Source organism: Cnephaeus nilssonii (assembly GCF_951640355.1).
Source record: "Cnephaeus nilssonii genome assembly, chromosome: 18".
NCBI lineage: Eukaryota > Metazoa > Chordata > Mammalia > Chiroptera > Vespertilionidae > Cnephaeus > Cnephaeus nilssonii.
This window is the reverse complement of record NC_137089.1, coordinates 51,794,128-51,815,655: the sequence shown is the minus strand read 5'-3', so window position 1 is coordinate 51,815,655 and position 21,528 is coordinate 51,794,128.

The window sequence follows — 21,528 nt, the reverse complement described above, 5'->3', positions numbered from 1 at the left end:
GCAAGCTGTGATGAATAAAGAATTGGAGTTCTGTGAACTAATAAACGGTTGGTCTGTTCTCTTGCCCCCTCACGGGTCTGAGCCTGGAGTCCAGACCTGCAAACAGTCAGTGGATTAGACCGTCTCAGCAGCAAAGACCTGGAGTGTTTGAGACCTTGCTTCCCGGCATATGTCGTCAGTTTGGCTCAAACTCAACAAAAATTATCTAAAATAAACAAACAAATAAATAAGCAAAGAGACAGTCATTAGAGCTTGAGGAAGCCAGTGCTGCGCTGGCTCCCTTCCCTTTGGGAGCAGCAAGCAGCCCCTCTCTCTTCTCCGTCCCTCTGTCAGGCCTGCACGGCGGGAGGTGTCTTTGATCTGGTCCCCTTAAACACCTTCAGGACTGATGGAGGCACCACAGGTTCGACGGATCATTCTGAGGGTGAGAGCCCCTTTCAAAAACCCTGGAAGGTTCCTGGCGTCCCCTCAGGCTCCCCTGGCCCCAGGCCACCTCCCAGCCTGTAACAGTGCGGCCTCCCTGCCCTCCTGCCGCATTCGCACTGCCAATCACACGGCACAGCGGGCCCTGCCCATGGCCCAGATGGTCCTACAGGACCAGCGGAACCACGTCCAGTTTAGCAGGAAATCATAAATAATTGAAACCACATGGATTTATGAAAAAATAAGCTGGGCTACCATCCATGGCAGTGCTAACAAGCCAAGTTGAAGGTGGAGGCCATCTGGTCTCCACCTTGAGTATCTTTACTTGTGGGGAAATCTAGCACTGCAACACTGCACACAAATGCTTAAAAATATGAGCTCCGTGACCTCTTTTTTGGAATATCAATCCGCTTCTGATTGGCTTACTTTGGTGTAACTAGAGTCACAGGCATTATGTTCAAGGGTAAGAGAGAAAAAGGGTAAAAAAGAAAACGCTAGCACCCAAAAGCTTCCCATGCTTGCTGGCCTCAACCACCTCCACAGGTTCTAATTCCCTGACACACCACGCCCCATGGCTGAGGCTCCCACAGACCCTTCGTGTATTCAAGGTAGGAGCAAGGTTTACGAACATTTCATTTAAATCCATTGGTACCCCCAAAGTCTCTTCAGACCTGCCTGTGATAAATATGGTACCTCACTCCCTAAATACCAATTAAATAAAGGTATCTATTTGGTTCTGCAAGCTCTATGACGGACAGTGAGCACGGTCATTGAATTGTCTCCTCTCCCTCTTGAGTCATACCCAACTCCTCTCTTCCTCGCCCCCCACAGTCCAGTGGAGTCCATCCTGTGCCAAGGGACAAGGATGTGATGGATATTTTATATTTTATTTTTAGAGAGAAAAAGGAAGGTAGAGAGAGACACATCAATTTGTTGTCCCACTTAGTCATGTATTCATTGGTTGACTCTTGAATGTGCCCTGACCAGGGATTGAACCCATAATCTTGGCGTATTGGGACACTACACTAACCCACTGAACACCCAGCCAGGGCATGATGGACATTTTAGAGGCCATTTCTACATCCAACAAGCGGGCCTTTCTGCTAACTTTCAGGTTAGCAGCAAGCACTCAGGTCTTCGAAGAAAAATAAATGCTATGCTCTATCCTATTCCAATCCTACTGCCGTCTTTTCCCTACCCATATCGACCAAGCTTCTAGAAGTTGTTTCTCTTCCTTCACCTCGTATGCACCCCTTCACCTACCACCATCTGCCTTCTGCTCTCAGTCTCCAGCGAAACTACTCCCACCAGTACCAATGGCCTCTTTGCTGCTAAACCAAATAGAAACTCCGTCTGGCCAATACTACTCAGATCAGCCCCAGGTCCTACCTACCCTAAGAGTCTTCCTTAAACCTCTCCCACCCCACCGAGCTGGCGAACCTCTCCCACCCCACCGAGCTGGTGAGCCACCCACCCCTCCGATGTGCTCCCAAGCACTCTGTGCAAATACTGGAAGCGGCAAGGACTGCGATTAAGGTGGAGGTTAAGGTGCCTAGCTTTCGGACCCTGGGCAGGTGCTTACCTCCTTTAAATCTCCTCACCCAGAAGTTGGGGGTGGTTGCTGGACTCATTGTTCTCACCTCTTCACTCTCCACGCCCCCTTGCCCTCTGCCATGTGACTCTGCGGTACCTCCCCTCAGAGGAGGCCATTGATGCTGGGTGTGGCCACACGACACACTGACCCCTGCAATGACCATGGATTTGACCCGAGTTGAGGCTTGAAATGTGCAGAGGCTTGCCAGCTTTTCCTCCCAGCCTGTCGCGAGGACGTGCCACCCAGGGGTGCTGGGACAGGGGAATGACCTGAACCCCCTCAAACACCCGGGCTGTCACCACGCCCAGATAGCACCAGCCTGAAACCCGAAAGGAAACACGCAGGAAAAGTAAGCGTGTTGTCCTGAGCCCCCGAGGCCTGACGAGGTGTGACACAGCGTTACTCTGAAAAGGCCCATGTGACGCCCGAGAAGACTGCTGAGGTTAAAGGAGCTAAGACACCTTCACACGGCACCTGGTGCGCAGTGAATATCCAGTAGTCATTCACTATCAGCACAGGTCACACTGCGCTTTCATTTCCATTTGCTTAGTGTTTCTCTCATTTAACCATTACTTCCTCTAAGGCAGAATCTCTAAGCTTATTGTTGAATCCCTAGCATTTAGAAGTGTTACACACACAGACACACACAAATGCAGGGACAAAATGAATTAATGCATCCAACTGAGAAAAACACATAGTGCAGGGCTTGGCCTCTGTAGGCACTTCTTAAATATTCATTTCCATCAGGCTTCCTTCCTCCGTAGTCCAACAGTATCTGCTTGGTTTTAAATGATTGGAAATTCAGCTTTATGTCCTACAGAGGACCAGTTTAGATGATCAGAAAATAAAACTTCTGTGAAAATTGGAAAACTTGCTAATACCTCACCATAAAGGAAAACAGATATAAGTTGTTTCAGGGAACTCACTGACAGAAATTGAACAGCGCTGACAGAAACCGCTGTCCTGAACACTGTACGTGCCTTGTCCCCTTTAAGCCTCAATTCCCTCTGTCAACAACGTCGTTCCCAATGGCAACCCCAGGACACTGCTGCCCCGGCAGTGGCCTGAGTCTCTGCCTGGCTCTTAGTGGCCACTTCGAGATCATTCTCCCTCCTCCCGAAACACCCACTCCTGACTCTCATGTCGCCAGACAACTCAACCTCTTCTCTTCATTGTTGGCGGTCACTACCAGCCCCAGGTCATGCGCCCCTCGCCCCCCTGTGATTTTTAGTTCCCGGTCACTGTGGTCACTGTTACTCTCTTCAATTCCATCCCTGTCCTGACCACTGGCCATTTTCATACCACACAGATGATGCTACCACACTCTGCTCTGAGTCCCATGACATCCCCTCCCTAGTGAGCCTAGCCCTTGGCTTTCTCTAAGCCGCCACGCTCCTGGTTATGCCCTAGACCCGTGGTCAGCAAACTGTGGCTCGCGAGCCACATGCAGCTCTTTGGCCCCTTGAGTGTGGCTCTTCCACAAAATACCACGGCCTGGGCGAGTCTATTTTGAAGAAGTGGCGTTAGAAGACGTTTAAGTTTAAAAAATTTGGCTCTCAAAAGAAATTTCAATCGTTGTACTGTTGATATTTGGCTCTGTTGACTAATGAGTTTGCCGACCACTGCCCTAGACTGTATCATTATCAGGAGTCACAATCCCTCCACCATCTCCATGCCAGGCACCCCACTCTTTGGCCTCCACCTCCCGTCTTTCCAGCCGAATACCTGTCCTTCAAGACCCCAATCCCTGGGTAGTTCCTTTTGTGTCCCTTCCCCCCACAGTCATCACTCCCCCCCTTACCAGCTTCTTTTCCCTGGGCAATCATTGCAATCTCTCTTCTATATCCAGACAACTGCCTCCCTTAGTGTGCTGTTTCCAGTCAGCCAAACCCATGACCTACTAAACGAACTCTCCATCGAGCCCAGGCCTGTTCACATGCAGAGAGCACAGCTATCCTGACTGGCCTTCCTTTAAATTCATGAATATAAACCTCAAGCAAGCCCTTCACATTTCCCAGCAACCACGCCTTAGTTCTCTATATTCTCTTAAACCTCCTCAATTTCTAACATCTCCTCCCCATCCTCACATTCAGCTGAGGACTCACTGAGAAACGACGTCATGGGGATATGCTATGCATGGACCCCAGCAACACATCTCCCGCCCCTCCCACTTCAGCGCTGCCTTTTCTGCTAAGGCCAGAGCTGAGCCATTTCTACACGAGGCCCAACTTCTCTCACCAGCTCAGATGGATCGCCCCAGGAATCCTCCCCCCTCCCTCCTATTTCATATTTATTTCTACAGCACCAGCATTAAAACATGCTATTACTTCTTCCACCTTAGAAAAATTCTATTGCGTTTTTCCCACCAGCTACTGACACATTCCCCAGCCCCGCTGTGCAGCATTGTCTCACTCACTGTCATTTCTTTCCTCCTCGTCTCTCATGAACCCTCTCCAACAAGGCCTCGGCCCACCGCTGTGCTGTACTTACCAGGCTTGTCAGGTTCCCCAGGACCTCCATGCTGCTGGGTCAAAGTGAATTCTCAGGCCTCATCTTGTTTGACATTATTTGCCATAACTGATGACTGTCTCCTCTATGATATCGTTCTTTTTCTCTTTCTTTTTTTAAATCCTCACCTAAGGACATGTTTGTATTGATTGATTGATTGATTGATTGATTGATTTTTTTTTTTTGAGCAAGAGAGACACACGGATGGGCCGCCTCCCATATGCATCCTGACCAGGGATCAAACCCACAACCTAGGTGTGTGCCCTGATTGGGAATTGAACCCACAACCTTTTGGTGTACAGGACGACGCTCCAACCAACTGAGCCATCCAGCCAGGGCTTCTCTGTGATATCTCCCTTCACAGCCGTCACTGACCCAAACGTAAACATCCTCTACATGCCGACAGCTCCCAAACCTTCATCTCTAGACTCATCGCCTGAACTTCAGTCTCGTAGAGCCAGCTGATCACTCACCATCTGCATTTGTGTGTTTGGACAACGGGCACCTCAATTTAACATGGCCACTGCAAAGCTCCCCGCATTCCCTCCCATCCCGCTCCCTCCATCTTCATTTTCATCCTTCTAATTGCTCAATCAAAAACCGTGTCGTCACCTTTCACGCCACCAGGGGGCAGTGTCTGATCACATGTGCTGACAACTCTTTAACCCGGGCAATTGTTTTACACAGGAAGCACCCCTGTCCACTCATCTAAGAAATGAAAAACTTGGACATAAAATACTACTCATTCCTTTGACATTACTAATTAAATACATGATGACAAATACTGTCGTTGGATTAAAATGAACGAAAAAAAGAAATGTGTTTCGTATCCATAATTCTATCATTATCCTTATCTAACGGAACACATCTCCACTTCCCAGCTGGTCACCACTCTCACCACTCAGCCGCCGGTGCAGCAGGTGCTCACCCTGGTGACAGGAGTCTTCGGCTTCTGCTCGGCACTGATGCTGTTTGAGGATTTTTCAGCCGCTGCAGCCTTCCAGTGACTGGCCCTGTCTCCCCTCCTTACAGCTCATCCCGGTAGACAAGAGGCGATTATCATTTCTGCTTGGCAGATAGGGAAACACGGAGGGGCGCCCTCCGTTTGGGGCAGAATTGAAAGCGGCCTCCCAGTGGACAGGCTGCCCAGCACTCACTGGACGCAGCGCCAGCCCCGCGATCAGGCCCCGAGCACTGCCATCGCCGGGTGAGCCGGGATGGCCAGGTGCTCTCCCGGTGTGTTACCTGAGACGCCTAGAGATGCGGTTCCCAGCGAAGCACATCGGGGCTGTATAAAGAAGGCGGTTCCCCGAGGCCTCAGCAGCATCCTCACCAGGAACCATTAATGGGAGAGCCCAGAGACTGTTCCAGGAAATAAAAGCCATAAAAGCTGAAGGTAACAAGCCAGACTCTGCTACCTGGTCATTCCATCAACAGGCATTCATTAAGCGGCACTGCGGGAGTCACGGTGGGGCTGGCGATGTATAGAACAGTGTCCTTACTCTAAAGGGACATAAATCTAATTATGGAATCATGGCATATAGTCACAAAACATTTATTCACAAAATATAAACACTCTGCTTCTCTGTGGCTGAGTTCAACAGAGATTGTCAATAAGAATTCATTGATTACTTCCTAAGTTCCAACTATGAGTGAGGTGCAAGAGTGTGTATAAAAGGCCTGTGTTTGTCCTTGCAAACCTTACACTCTCATTGTAAAGAGTATGATTTATTCTGTTTATTAATTTATTCAATGAAGATTAGTGGACCACCTATAACATTGGAGTATCATGTGAAGCAAGAGGGAAATGACTAACCCACAATCCCACCCAAGAGGAACTCAGTCCGGTAGGGGACACAGACTGTAAACAAATGGTTTACTTTCAATGTAATGTGTGTGCATAGGAATATATATAGACACGTAAGTATATCATTACTTTGAAGATTGAACTATTTGTAGGTAGATAATGCTTAACATGAGCATGAGAATGAGAAGAAACATCACCAAAAGGGTGTTTTTCAAGTAGACTCACGAGTGAAGGGTCTCCCAGGTAGAAGAAACTTAGTGTGCAAAGGCACCGGGTCAGCAAATGGCGTGGTGGTTCATTCACGGCTGAGCAATGTCAGGAGATGAGAATAGTAGAGTAGCAGGGACCAGATGACAAGTGGGAGGGGACTTCAGCTTTACACATAGAAAGCCATTAAAATATGAAGAGACCAGGGCAACTTCATCTGTGTATTGTTAAGATTATTTTAATTTCTGTGTGGAGGATGGTTTAAAGTAGAACAAGATTAGAGGCAAGGAAATAGAGCTCTATTTCAATAATCAAGACAAAAGCTAATGAGAGAGATGGAATGTGGAATGATTTAGGATGTAGAACCAAAACCACATGGTAGCCAATTGATACTGGATATAAGGGGTGAGAAGTGTCAACAATTATGTATTTCTATTGAGATTTCTTGGTTTCTATTGGGTCATGACTAGGTGCCCTCACCTCACCCCTGCCCAACCAGCAACAGAAGAGGAAATACAAGATAATGAATGAGAGGAGTGAAGGAGAAAGAGCTCAGATATAACTATGCCAAGTTCAAGAAACAGGTGAAACACCTAATGAAGGTGGCCCATAAAATGGTTGAAAGCTGAGGTAGGAACAAGGATAGTAGATGAGACCAACCTGAACACAGGAGAGATAAGAAAAAAGGTTACATTCCACAAGACAATACAGCCAAGGTCATGGTGAAAGTGGGTCCTGAGGAGAAGTATTGTGGTGATAAGATGCAATATATGGTTTAGAGACTAGAAAATCTTGATCAGAGAGGCGAATGGAGGTTAGTAAATTTTTCAGGACATGAAGAATATAAGATTATCATTTATGTTCATAAAATAAAAGGCAGAACCTCCAAAATTTAGTACCAAAAGTAGAGTTTCCTGGTGAAGAGGAGAGGGTGGTATAATATTTGTTATATACTTGGCACTGTTTTAAGTACTTGACATATATTAATGTACAGGGTGGGGCAAAAGTAGGTTTACAGTTTTGAGTACATGAAACAGCTATTCTTGTTATTTATTAATTATGACACTATTTTCCATACGAACAACCTCAAACCTACTTTTTTTGCCCACCCTGTATTTAATCTTCCCGGCACAGTGCGTGGATATCATCATTATTATTTGTGGATGAGGAACCTGAGACTCAGAGGTGCCCAGTAACTGGATGCGGTAGTTAGCGGTGGAACGGTAGTAAGTGGTGGAACAGGTGCTGAGCTACACAGCCCCATCTTCCATCACTTCACCCCACTGCCTCCCACGCTCTTGGGCTGCTCTGACTCAGGACCTGCCCTATGAGCCCATCCGCCGCCACCACCATGCCGATTCAGGGAGGTCTGCTCAGTCCCCTGGCGGCACGGATACAAGCCAGGACCTGTAAAGTCTTTACTGAGCCATAAAGGAGAATAAAGTGGAAACACAGGAAGAGCACTCAGAAAACTAATCCGACTAATAAAACCCAAGTCTGATGCTTTCATAGTGAGGCTGCCCTGTTCTTCATGCTTCCCTCTGAACACAACACTCAGTCCAGTGGCTGCCATCCCTGCACGCCTCTTGCCTGACTCCCTCACCTTTACCAGGTGGCAAAACCCATCTTTAAAAATGGGCGATATGGACATCTAACTTGAAGAACATCTTTGTCAGTGAAACTTCTTCCTCATTTCCACGGATTTACCAGCAGACCCACCTGTACCCAGGTGACTGACATCACACCTGACATTTTTCTACCAGTGACCCTTCCTGCCCAGGACCTCCATGCCCACAAACCTTCATCTTGAAGTGTGTCTTCACTCTTCCACGCATTACCTAATACACCACACCAAATGCTGTGTCCACCTGGGATGAATTAGACACCTGTAAAATGGGAGTATTTCCCCATAAAGTTACAAGTATTGGACCAGGGAGGAAGCTTTGGACATAGAGAGGAAAGGACTGGACTTGACAAAGTCTTGCTAGAAGAGTTGAAGATGAACTTAAAATTTCAAGTCTAGGGAGTACAAGATGGCAGCAGTGTAGGAGGATGTTAAATTCACCCCTCCTGTGAACAAAATTAAAAATACACACATGTAGGTAGCAATTGCTCCTGTAAGACAACCTAGCACTGAATGGCCAGCTCTGCAACAAACAAGGGAAAAGGCTGGGGAGCGGAGGGAGCCCTTGGGGGCCATGGGAACGCCCTGGGCCATTGCTGATGGTGCCCTCCACCTCAGTGGGGCAGTGGGAGCTCTGCTGGGGGACCTGGCCTACCTGCAGTATCACCAGGCTGTGTTCACAGCAGCGTGGCCTGGAGCTTTGGCCTCTGAACAAAGGGAGCAGCAGGAACATCAGATGTTAGCACACCCACCTGGTCTCCCTGCCAACAGCTGCTCCCCCCGGAAGGCCCTGCCCTGTGCCCTGAGCACATGCTCGGCTCAGCACCTACAGCCACCTGGCACTTACAGCTGGCACAGGGCTCGCTTCCACATGGACCAATGGAGAGAGGAGGAGGGAGACTGGGGAGAGAAAGCTGGTGACTGTGGGGATCCCCTGTTGTGAAGTTAGTGAGCAGCATTACTAGGTCCCCTCTGCCTCCATAGGGCGGGTGGGGTTCTGTCCAGGTGTGTGGGCTTGCCTGTAGGGTCACTGAAGTGTGTTCCTGGACACATTGCCTGAGCACATTCCAACCCCAGCATAGGGAGCAGGCAGGACCAATAGGACAGTACTACCCGCACCTGGCCTCCCCATCTGAAACTGCTCTGGCTCCACTGGGTGGGCCAGTGCCCCAGGCACCTTATGTACCCACCTGGCTTCTACCAGCCTGCCAAAACCACCCCGCACATGGTCTACACACAGCCTGCTTCTATGCAAGGCCACTTTTCCAGGACTGGAAGAGATAGCTATTTTGTCTAATTCAAATAAACAAACAAAATGAAAAAAAAAAAAAAGAAGAATATCTCTCAAATGAAGGAACAAGAATTCTCAGGGGTGGGAGGAAGATTAAGGAAAAGGAAATAGTGACTTGCCTAATAAAGAATTCAAAGAATCGGTTAAGGTGGCTCACCAAACTTGAGTGGAATAAAAGAACTTAGGGAGAACTTCAACAAAGAGCCAGAAAATATAGGAAAAAAACAAGCAGACCTGAAGAATACAATAACTAAAATAAAAAATACATTATAAGAAATCAACAGTAAATTAGCTAACACAGAACAAAGCAGTGACCCTGAGACAGACTGGTGAAATCAACCAATCAGAAAGAAAAAAAGAGTTACAAAAATACAAGATAGTTTTAGGGACTTCTGGAATAACACCAAGCACTGAAACATTTGCATTATAGGGATCCCAGGAGGAGAAGAATGCAAAAAAAGGAACAAAATTTTATTTAAAAAAAAATAATGGCTGAAAACTTTCCCAACCTGGGAAAGGAAACAGACATTGAGGTCCAAAAAGCATAGCGTCCTAAACAAGATGAACCCGAAGATACCCATACCAGGACATATTGTAGTTGAAGTGGCAAAAGTTAAAGAGACGGTCTTGAGTGAAGCAAGAGAAAAACAAGTTACATTCAAAGGAGACGCTATACGGCTACCAACTGATTTCTCAGCAGCAACTTTACAGGCCAGAAAGGAGTGGTTAGGACCTCTTTAAAGAGCTGAATACAATCTAGAATAATTCACCCAGCAAGGAATTCAAGAAGAGATAAAGAGCTTCCCAGACAAGCAAAGACTAAAGGACGTCATCACCATTAAACCAGCTTTACAAGAGATGGTGAAGGGTCTTCCAGTAGAAAAGGAAAGGCCATAACCAGAAATAAGAAAACAGGAGAAAAAGAAAAGCCTTGCAGGTAAAGCCAAATATTTGATAAATACAAGTCAGATATTCAAAAGCTACTAGGAAGGTTAAAAGAAAAAAGTATCAAACTCAGCTTAAACTATAGTAAGTAGTTAGGAGATATACAATGCAAAAAGATCTAAAATCTGACGTCAGTAACATAAAGCATGGAGGGGGTAAAATGTAATCCTTATAGAATATAGTTGAACTTAAATGCCTCACAGCTTAAAATCGATTGCTATAGATAAACAATGATATATATATAAACCTTATGGAAACCACAAAGCAAAAACCTACAAAGGATGCACAAAGAACCAAGAGAAAGGAACCTAAACAAGATACTAAGCAGCAAACCACAAGGAAAGAGATCAAGAGAAGAAAGGAACAGAGGACAACTATAAAAACAACCAAAAACAATGAACAAACTGGCAAAAAGTACATACTTACCAATAATTACATTAAATGTAAGTGGGTTAAATGTTCCAATAAAAAGACATAGGTGGAGCCTTGGCCGGTTTGGATTAGTGCAGTGGTTCTCAACCTTTCTAATGCTGCAACCCTTTAATACAGTTCCTCATGTTGTGGTGACCCCCAACCATAAAATTATTTTTGTTGCTACTTCATAACTGTAATTTTGCTACTGTTATGAATCATAATGTAAATATCTGTGTTTTCCGATGGTCTTAGGCGACCCTGCTAGCGGTTCTCAACCTGTGGGTTGCAACCCACAGGTTGAAAACCGCTGCTGTAAGAGCCTAAGACCATCAGAAAACACAGATATTTACATTATAATTCATTAACAGTAGCAAAATTACAGTTATGAAACTAGTAATCAACTATGGGAAAGTACACAAATGTGTGGAGATTAAACAACATCCTACAAAACAACCAATGGGTCAAAGAGGAAATCAAACAAGAAATCAAAAACTACCTTGAAACAAATGAAAAGGAGAACACAACTTTTTAAAATGTATGAGATGCAGCCAAAGCAATTCTAAGAGGGAAGTTCCTAGCTTACAGGCCTACCTCAGGAAGCAAGGAAAATCCCAAATATGCAATTTAACTACACCAAAAGGAACCAGGAAAAAAAAGAACAAACAAAACCCAAAGTAAGAAGGAAAGAAATAGGATCAGAGTTGAAATTTTGCAAAGTAGAAAAGCTCAATAAAAGTAAGCTGGTTCTTTGCAAAGATAAATAAAATGGACAAATCTTTAGCCAAACTCATCAAGAAAAACAGAGGAGAGCCCAAATAAATAAAATAATAAATGAAAGAGAAGTTACAACGGATACCATAGAAATGCAAAGACTCGCTGAAGCATACTGTGAGCAATTACATGCCAACAAAGTCGAAAATCCAAAAGAAATGGATGCATTTCTGAAAGCACATCACCTTCCAAGACTGAACCAGGAAGCAATACAAACCCCTATATTGGTTCTGCAAAAGCCCCAATGCGCGTAAGGGAAGCAGGCTGCCCAGGAGAGCTCGCTCCCCTTGTTGGGTAACCTTCCATCAGGGAACCCGCTCTGAATCCAAATCAGCCCTGCTGTCCCCAAACAGAGGGCGGGGGCTGGAAAGGGGAGGAGAGCCTGCTGGAGGCTTCTGTTCCCACCTGCAGGAGCGCCAGGACCTCCATCAAGTCACTTCACCTGTGCCTCACTTCCCTCCCTTTAAAGGATCCCCCACCTTCCTCCCCAGAAAGCGTGTGCTGCGGTCCAGGGGGGCTTTGTCTACAGCAGCTTTGAACTTGTTGGTAGGACGTCCTGCACAGGTTGCCGTGATCCCACTCCCATAGAAAGTAGGTCCTTGACAACACGTGCAGGAAGGTGATCCACCGCGTGGTGTCCCCTGGGTAAACAGACACGGAAAGCACACCTGCTGGGAGCTGCTGGGCCGGGAGCGGGGAGGAAACCCCGGGTCTAGTTGTCACCATTTGTGTGAGAGAAGGTGACAGAGCTCAGGCAAGGCCAAAAGGAACCCACCCAACCAAGGAAACCCTGAGGTGTGTGTGTCTCTGTGTCTTATATGTCTGTGTGTATCTGCATGTATCTCTGTGCGTGTATCTCTGTGTGTGCATCTGTCTGTGGGTGTGTCTATGTGTGTCTGTGTGTTTTGTGTGCCTGTGTGTGTCTGCATATGTCTCTGTGCATGTATCTCTGTGTGTGTCTCTGTGTGTCTGTGCATGTCTGTGTGTGTCTGTGTGTGTGCATCTGTCTGTGTGTGTGTTTGTGTGTCTGTGTGTGTGTCTATGGTGTCTATGTGTGTCTGTGTGTGTCTCTAACAGACGCACAACAGCTACTCTGGGGTTACCGAGGAGCCTGCAGAACACCCACACATGCGTGGCCAGGTGGTGAGAGATGATAGGTTGCCAGCACTGTCTATCCACCCAGAAGTCGGTGGGTTCTTGCAGCCAAAAGCCAGCTTGTGATTGTCCAAGTAGCGTCAGCTCTCCCTGCCCTGCTCACCTCCGAACTGGCTTCCTGACGCTGATATCCACAAGCCACGAGTTCTCAGCTGAAAGGTTTCAGGAGCATTCTACAGAGAAAAGTCAATAAGCCACAGCCACCGATCTCTAAAACATTACCAACCTAGTAGCCCACACTTAGACATACAGCCCAAGCTTAAAGCCAGCCTGGCAGCCTTTCATCCCCTTTGAGAATAGCAGAATACGAGATTAAGCAAAAACAAATGCCTGCACACAGACAACAGTATGGAGATAACCAGAGGGAAACGGGGTGGAGGGAGGAAGAAGAAGGTAAAGGGGAGATAAATGGTGACAGAGGAAACTTGACTTTGAGTGTGAATACACAAAACAATTTATAGATGATATATTATAGAATTCTAAACCTGAAACCTATGTAATTTTATTAAACAACTAGAGGCCCAGTGCATGAAATTCGTGCATGTAGGGGGGGATTCCCTCAGCTCAGTCTGAACCTTCTCCAATTGGGGACCCCTTGGGGGACATCCCTCTCACAATCTGGGACCGCTGGCTCCTAATTGCTCACCTGCCTGGCTGCCTGATTGTCCCTAACTGCCTCTGCCTGCCAGCCTGATCACCCCCAACTCCCCTCTCCTGCCAGCCAATTTGGTTCTGATTGGTCGGTTTCTATGCCACATCAAAAGCTCTGCCTGCTAAGCAGCCATTGGCTCTCCACAGCACCCAGATTTGGTTCTGATTGGTCGATTTCTATGCCAGCATCAAAAGCTCCACCTCCTAGGCACCCATTGGCACCCCACATCACCCAGATTTGGTTGTGATTGATTGGTTTCTATGCCAATCAACATCAAAAGCTCCACCTCTTAGGCAGCCATTGGTTCTTCACAGCACCCACATTTGGTTCTGATTGCTCGGTTTCTATGCCAGTCAGCATCAAAAGCTCCACCTTCTAGACAGCCATTGGTTCTTCACAGCACCCACATTTGGTTCTGATTGGTCGGTTCCTATGCCAGTCAGCATCTCCAGGCCTATTTCTGGGCCTGATCAAAGAGGCAGGGCTTAACAGCAGCCCCTGCAGAGGCCAGGAGAGAAAGAAAAGCTTGGCTGTTGGTGAAGCTCAGAAAGAAAGAGGGAGAGAAAGAGAGAGGCAATTACTGATTAACAGCTGCCACTGAGGCTGCGGATCAGACTCTGCCTCTCTCTCTGGGTCTCAGCCCCCTGGGCAGTCAGTGCTGGGTCACCACGCTGCAGCTGGGCAGTCAGTGCTGGGTCGCCCTGGCAACCCAGCGCTGACTGAAGGACTTCTGGGTTGGTCAGCCTTCGGTTGTGATTGGTCATTACAACCCTGGCCTTTTATATATTAGACTAGAGGCAAGAGTATGCCTTCCTTCCCCTGGTTGCTGGCACTGGCTTCCTGCTGGCACCTGGGACCCAGGCTTCCCTCACAGCCCCGGCTTTGTCCGGGACGTCATCTGGAAGGATGTCCGGTCTAATTAGCATATTACACTTTTATTATTATAGATGTCACCCCAACAAATTCAAGACAAATTTAAAAATAAATAAGTAAATAAATAGCAGAATAAACAGACCACCTAACACTCTATGCCCCTCCATGTGCATATATGCCCCTCTGTGTATATATGTGCCCCTCCATCTATATATATAAAACCCTAATATGCAAATAGACCGAACAGCGGAACAACCAAACAACTGGTCATTATGACATGCGCCAACCACCATGGAGCGCATGTAGAACATGGTGGGCGTCAGCCGCGGCAGGATGGTGGAGAAGGTGAGCAGGGACGCCAGATCTCAGTGGGGCGCCGGTGGCTGTCATCAGGGCAAGCCTCTGGTGGTTACTGAAAATTCTTTGCTCCCGCGTGCCATGGTCATGCCTGGCTCTTGCACCTGCTGCCAGCACTGGCCCCGCTTGCACTCACTGCTGGCACCAGAGCCACCGCTCACACCCGCTGCTGGTGCCCAGTGCCAGCCCCAATCACTCGGCACCATCAGTGGGTGTGAGCTGCAACTGCCAGCCCCGATCGCCCCTCAGGGCTTCTCCACCTCCCCCTGCTCCTGAGGGGCAATCAGGGCAGCAGCTTCTGCTCTCACCCGATGACAGTGCTGGCCCCATTTGCATCCACTGCTGGCAGGCCCTCACTCGGCTGAGCTCTGCCTGGGAGCCCACACCTTGCATGTCCCAGGCCCCCTCCTGTTTAGATGGGCTCAGTAGTCCTGAGCTTAAAATGCCTGTGTCCTTTGAGCCTGCAGAGAGAGGAGGCAGAAGAAAGAATGAGCAAGCAGGACTGCTGGGGGCGTATGGAGGAATATGAGTTAAGACAGACCGGCCACGGGACGTTGGTTGAGTGCACACTGTTGGGAAAGCGAGACTGATACTTAACAAATGGGATCCATCCCTGTCACCATGGCAGGTTTCATATGTGGAAAACATGTCATTTTATGGGGAAAAATGGTTTTTAATTGAAATGTAAATATGCATGAAATGGGTAAGATCCACACAGGTCCTTGCTATACAGAATCATATGAGCTATTTCTCCGTGATCAGCAGCAACAGCAGGCAGCCTGGGTCCCCGTCCGGGGCTCACAGCACAGATGTGTCACTGACGTGGCTCAGCCAGAGGAAGCCCTGGAGCCCTCCTCAACGCAGCTCCTCAGGCGACCTCGTCATCAGACCGTCTAGTCATTTGTTTACTCAACAAATGTTCACTGAGCACCTACCGTGTGCCAGGCATTGTGATGGGTGCTGCACGATAACAGCACACAATACAGTCCCTGCGCCCTGAAGGGTTAGTGTGATGAGGCTGGCATTTAATGCAAAAGATATTTCCACCCTGACAGACTAGCCACTCATCTCACAAGACAGAAGGGGAAACAGACACAGTACTCTTCCTTCTGTGAATTCAAGGTCTCCGGGACTTGAACTTCTGAGTAAACAGACTGGGGAAGGAGAGAATTACCTATTATACACTAGGAAGGTATCCATTAGCCACCATCTCTTTGGCTACATTAACAGAAAATCCAATAAAAATGCATGCTAAGTGGTAAAGAAGTTTACTGCCTTACTGTGTCAGAGACTGAACTGTCCCTCAATATCCCATAGTACTGGTAACACAACCCTCATTCTGACCTGGTGGCCTTTGGTTACCCAGGATAAAAGCTATGGGCCAGGGTCCCTCACACTGAGTGTTAGCCAAGGAGACACAAGCCAACATGTATTTGGCAGCTTTAAACTCTTCCCCAAGAGACAGATGATACATACACTTTGCCTTCTCCCTCCTCACGTCTTCCTCCTCCGGCCACCTTGAACACAGATGTCATAATATGGACCGTAGGATGAGGGCCACATCCTAGAGACAGTGGATGGATGTTCTGGAAGAATCCTAGGTCCCTGAGGACATCATGGAATCTGCTCAGCACACCAGCCCTGGCCTGCATTCTTACAGACGTTTACATGAAAAAGAATTAAACATTTTACATTTTATTTAACTCATTGTTATTTTAGGTCTGCATGACTCACAGCAAAAGCTGACCCTAATGGTGCATCCTGATGCTGCCTCTGCTGTGGGTGGGCGTCAGCAATGGTGTGATCCAGTGGCTCTGGCTGCATTCCTCTGCCATCCCCGAGGCCTCTGTGTGCTCCATGAGGGAGACTCAGCTCAGGCTGGTAAGGATGTGGGTGCAGGGGGCTGGAACTCATGTCTGCACGTGACAAAAACCTAACAAGAGAGGGGAAAGTGGCTTCCAGTTTTCCCAAAAGAGAGAGAACATACAAAGACGTCCCCAACAAACCTTTCCCCTTGTATTTGGGCCTGAATTGAATCCTAAAACAATCATTGGCAAGGGGACAGGAATACCCTCAGACCAAATAGAGCCACCCTGGAACCAGGGCGGGGCAGCTTCCTCCCGGCAGGCCCTCCACGGTGGGAAAGGGCTGGAGAGTGAACAAAAGTGAAATTGTGTTAGGAAGGAGGAAAAGGAACGTTCTGGTCACTTAGGAGCACAGCACACCTCCCAAATCTCCTGGCCTAAAACAATCTCCCCAACGTTCTTATTTGGCTCACACGTCTGCCATCTGGGCAGGACTCGGCATGGCACCTCACCACTGCTCCACGTGCCACCCGAGATCGACCGGGCAGCTCCATGCCTCTGTGCTGGGTCTCCGCCCGGCTTCCAGCACAGAAGGCGGCTTCCTACTCCCTGCACTTCTGACCGACGGCTGGGGCTCTGCAGGCACCGCCCAAGACAGAAGAACAGGAGGGGTGCTCAAGCCTCTTGTAACCCGGCCTCCCTCTGTGTCCTTCTCTGTGCACAGCAGGTCACAAAGGCCCAGGTCGAGAGCGGGAACATCAATCCCACATGTTGATGGTTCTGGGGCAAGGTGCTGGGAGGAGATATGAGAGTGGAAGTGTTGCTCCGACTTGTTTTGGAAATGCAATCTGCCCTGGGTGAATGGAGGTGGAGAGGCCACCAGTAGTGTCTGCCACCGGAGATAAGACATATCTACAGACATCCTCTTACAAGGTGACAGCTGCCGTGAGATGTAGGGGACACGCGCTGGAGCAATACTTGTGCTATATTGTCATGACTGTCGCCCAGCTCTCCTCTGTTCAAATGTCCTGCCTGGGTCACATGAGCTCCACACCCTCGGGCGCATTTCACCTCTGAAGCGCCCACACCCTGGGCAGAAACTGCCCCCAAACCCGCTTGTCCCAGGGAGGCGGCCATGGACCCCGCGGGGCAGCCAGACACTCTGTCCCTGGGTGACGGGACGCCCTCACTGAGGCACAGCGGACACACGGCAAGCAGAGGGACGTGAGCCATGTCAGGTGAGGAGGTTTAAAATGAAAAACTCCCTCAGTGGGGAAAGCGAACTAACCTCTGAATCATGCCCCCACCTGACCACACATCCAGATTTGCAAAGCCCCTTTCATTACTCAAACCCACCATGAACACTCCACTATAGTCACACCTGCCTCCCATCACACCTGCCTCCAATCACACCTGCCTCCCATCACACCTGCCTCTCGTCACACCTCCTCCCGTCACACCTCCTCCCATCACACTTCCTCCCATCAAACCTCCTCCCATCACACCTGCCTCCCATCACACCTCCTCCCGTCACACCTCCTCCCATCACAACTCCTCCCGTCACACCTCCTCCCGTCACACCTCCTCCCGTCACAGCTCCTCCCATAACACCTGCCTCCCATCACACCTCCTCCTGTCACACCTCCTCCCGTCACACCTGCCTCCCATCACACCTCCTCCCATCACACCTCCTCCCATCATACCTGCTTCACATCACACCTCCTCCCATCACACCTGCTTCACATCACACCTCCTCCCGTCACACCTCCTCCCATCACACCTCCTCCCATCACACCTCCTCCCGTCACACCTCCTCCCATCACACCTCCTCCCATCACACCTCCTCCCGTCACACCTCCTCCAATCACACCTCCTCCCGTCACACCTCCTCCCGTCACACCTCCTCCCGTCACACCACCTCCCGTCACACCTCCTCCCGTCACACCTCCTCCCGTCACACCTCCTCCCATCACACCTCCTCCCATCACACCTGCTTCACTTCACACCTCCTCCCGTCACACCTACCATCACACCTCCTCCGATCACACCTCCTCCCGTCACACCTCCTCCCATCACACCTACTCCCGTCACACCTCCTCCCGTCACACCTCCTCCAATCACACCTCCTCCCAATCACACCTCCTCCCGTCACACCTCCTCCCATCATACCTGCTTCACATCACACCTCCTCCCATCACACCTGCTTCACATCACACCTCCTCCCATCACACCTGCTTCACATCACACCTCCTCCCATCACACCTACCATCACACATCCTCCCATCACACCTCCTCCCGTCACACCTCCTCCCATCACACCTCCTCCCGTCACACCTTCTCCGATCACACCTCCTCCCATCACACCTCCTCCCATCACACCTCCTCCCATCACACCTGATACCCATCAACCTGCATCACATCACACCTCCTCCCGTCACACCTGCCTCTCGTCACACCTCCTCCCATCACACCTCTTCCCATCACACCTGCCTCCCGTCACACCTCCTCCCGTCACACCTCCTCCCATCACACCTGCCTCCCATCACACTTCCTCCCATCACACCTCCTACCATCACACCTCCTCCCATCACACCTGATTCCCATCACACCTGCATCACATCACACCTCCTCCCATCACACCTCCTCCCATCATACCTGCCTCCCGTTACACCTCCTCCCATCACACCTGTTTCCCGACACACCTCCTCCCGTCACACCTCCTCCCATCACACCTCCTCCCATCACACCTCCTCCCATCACACCTGCCTCCCATCACACCTACCATCACACCTCCTCCCGTCACACCTGCTCCCGTCACACCTCCTCCCATCACACCTGCCTCCCGTCACACCTCCTCCCATCACACCTGCCTCCCATCACACCTCCTCCCAACTAACCTCCTCCCATCACATGTCCTCCAATCACACCTCCTCCCATCACACCTCCTCCCATCACACCGCATCCCATCACACCTGCCTCCCATCACACCTCCTCCCATCATACCTGCTTCACATCACACCTCCTCCCGTCACACCTACCATCACACCTCCTCCCGTCACACCTCCTCCCGTCACACCTCCTCCCATCACACCTGCTCCCATCACACCTCCTCCCATCACACCTCTTCCCATCACACCTCCTCCCGTCACACCTCCTCCCATCACACCTCCTCCCATCACACCTCCTCCCTTCATACCTGCTTCACATCACACCTCCTCCCATCACACCTCCTCCAATCACACCTCCTCCCGTCACACCTGCCTCCCATCACACCTCCTCCCAACACACCTCCTCCCATCACATGTCCTCCAATCACACCTCCTCCCATCACACCTCCTCCCATCACACCTCCTCCCGTCACACCCCCTCCCATCACACCTACCACTCGTCACACCTCGTCCTGTCACACCTCGTCCTGTCACACCTCCTCCCATCACACCTCCTCCCCTCACACCTCCTCCCAACACACCTCCTCCCATCACATGTCCTCCAATCACACCTCCTCCCATCACACCTCCTCCCATCACACCGCCTCCCATCACACCTGCCTATCATCACACATCCTCCCATCACACCTCCTCCCATCATACCTGTTTCACATCACACCTCCTCCCATCACACCTGCCTCCCATCACACCTCCTCCCATCACACCTCCTCCCATCACACCTCCTCCCATCACACCTATCATCACACCTGCCTCCCATCACACCTCCTATCGTCACACCTGCCTCCCGTCACACCTCCTCCAATCACACCTCCTCCCATCACACCTACCATCACACCTGCCTCCCATCACACCTCCTATCGTCACACCTCCTCCCGTCACACCTCCTCCCATCACACCTGCCTCCCATTACACCTCTTCCCATCACACCTCCTCCCGTCACACCTCCTCCCATCACACCTCCTCCCATCACACCTCCTCCCTTCATACCTGCTTCACATCACACCTCCTCCCATCACACCTCCTCCCATCACACCTCCTCCAATCACACCTGCTCCCATCACACCTCCTCCCATCACACCTCCTCCCGTCACACCCCCTCCTGTCACACCTGCCTCTCGTCACACCTCGTCCCGTCACACCTCGTCCCGTCACACCTCCTCCCATCACACCTCCTCCCATCACACCTCCTCCCATCACACCTGCCTCTCATCACACCTCCTCCTGTCACACCTCCTCCCATCACACCTCCTCCCATCACACCTGCCTCCCATCACACCTCCTCCCATCACACCTCCTCCCATCACACCTCCTCCCATCACACCTCCTCCCATCACACCTATCATCACACCTGCCTCTCATCACACCTCCTCCTGTCACACCTCCTCCCATCACACCTCCTCCCATCACACCTGCCTCCCATCACACCTCCTCCCATCACACCTCCTCCCATCACACCTCCTCCCATCACACCTCCTCCCATCACACCTATCATCACACCTGCCTCCCATCACACCTCCTATCGTCACACCTGCCTCCCATCACACCTCCTATCGTCACACCTGCCTCCCGTCACACCTCCTCCAATCACACCTCCTCCCGTCACACCTACCATCACACCTGCCTCCCATCACACCTCCTATCGTCACACCTCCTCCCGTCACACCTCCTCCCATCACACCTGCCTCCCATTACACCTCTTCCCATCACACCTCCTCCCGTCACACCTACTCCCATCACACCTCCTCCCATCACACCTCCTCCCTTCATACCTGCTTCACATCACACCTCCTCCCATCACACCTCCTCCCATCACACCTCCTCCAATCACACCTGCTCCCGTCACACCTACCATCACACATGCCTCCCATCACACCTGCCTCCCGTCACACCTCCTCCCATCACACCTCGTCCCGTCACACCTCGTCCCGTCACACCTCCTCACATCACACCTCCTCCCATCACACCTCCTCCCATCACACCTCCTCCCATCACACCTATCGTCACACCTGCCTCCCATCACACCTCCTATCGTCACACCTGCCTCCCGTCACACCTCCTCCAATCACACCTCCTCCCGTCACACCTACCATCACACCTGCCTCCCATCACACCTCCTATCGTCACACCTCCTCCCGTCACACCTCCTCCCATCAC